We start from the raw sequence: 1,532 nt of genomic DNA, 5'->3' as shown, positions 1-1,532 counted from the left end.
AATAGATAATTATGGAGAGATGAGAGAAAGCTTAGTTTTTTATTAGATCAAAGGTGAGATAAATAAATAAAGTTGAATATAAAGGATGAATAGTGATCCTTCGTATAATCGGGTTAAGGGTGAATTTAAAATACATTCCTAAAAAATTTAAAGAATACGCTTTTTTAAAGCATCCAAAGTGAACGCTCTTATATCCTCGTGCATAGTTTTTCCATATTAACTAAAAAATTCTTATAAAAAGGAGTCTACACTCCATGATGATATATCATCTTAATTTTTCCAATATTAACGATAGTATACTCTATATATATCAATTATGAGGTTTTTATTTTTATTTTTAATAGAAGTTTCAATCTTCATTTATTTATGAAAAACTAGAGTCAAAGCTCTAGTGCTCTAAAGATACAATGTCACGAATATGCATTATAATTGGTTTCTCACTTTGTATGGCAAATCTACCAACTTTGTAGCGTTCATAGCACCCCTTTAGTATCTTCCACTATCTGGCTGCATCTATTATAGGTTTTTTCTAGTAGCTTTGATCGCATTGACAATTAGCAACAAATTTCCCTCCAATATAACATTATGTAGCCCCACCTCATGACAAAATTCTGCAGCACTTAACGTGCTGATAGCTTCTGCCACAGCTGCCTCTGACATATGGCTTCTAGCAGCAATCACCTGGCCTTAATAATCTATTGTTATAATGCCAATACCCATAGGCCCCATAGCCTTGGTAGCATAATTTTTGTGAGATTTATGGGAATTTTTGTGAGACTAGAAAATTATTTTTTAACAAGTTCAAAAAAAGGACCCAACTTAATTTAAAGGAAAAGCAAACAAAGGATAGAACCCTAAGTAGACCAAGCCAAACCAAAAGGGACGATCCATACGTTGTAACGTGATTTGTAGTGTGTCTACTGTTCATTACTCTTTGCCACATTACCATTTAGTAACGTGTCAGTTTACTACGTTATTAAATGGTAACGTGTCAAACTAAATGGTAATGTGTCAAATTTGACACGTTATTAATTCGAAAATTAAAAAAATAAAATTTCAAAAATTTTAGTAACGTGTCAAAGTTGACACGTTACTAAATGGTAACATGTCAAATTTGACACGTTATTAATTCAAAAACTGAAAGAAAAATAAATAAATTCGAAAACTTTAGTAACGCGTCATTAAAGTTGACACATTACTAAATGGTTTGACACGTTACTAATTCAAAAACTGAAGAAAAAAAAAATTTTAATTAAATTAAATTAAATTAAAATTAAAAATTCGAAAACTTTAGTAACGTGTCAAAGTTGACACGTTAGTAAATGGTTACTAATTCAAAAACTGGAAAAAAAAAATTTGAAAACTTTAGTAAATGGTAACATGTCAAATTTGACACGTTACTAATTCGAACACTTAAAAAAATTCAAAATTCAAAATTCAAAATAAAAATAAAAATTCAAAAACTTGACACGTTACTAAGACGCATTGGAAACACGCACCAGTTCCTCTTTTTCTCTTTTCTTTCTTCTTCT

Source organism: Corylus avellana, chromosome ca3, assembly GCF_901000735.1.
Source record: "Corylus avellana chromosome ca3, CavTom2PMs-1.0".
Lineage (NCBI taxonomy): Eukaryota > Viridiplantae > Streptophyta > Magnoliopsida > Fagales > Betulaceae > Corylus > Corylus avellana.
This window is presented reverse-complemented; position numbering follows the sequence as displayed.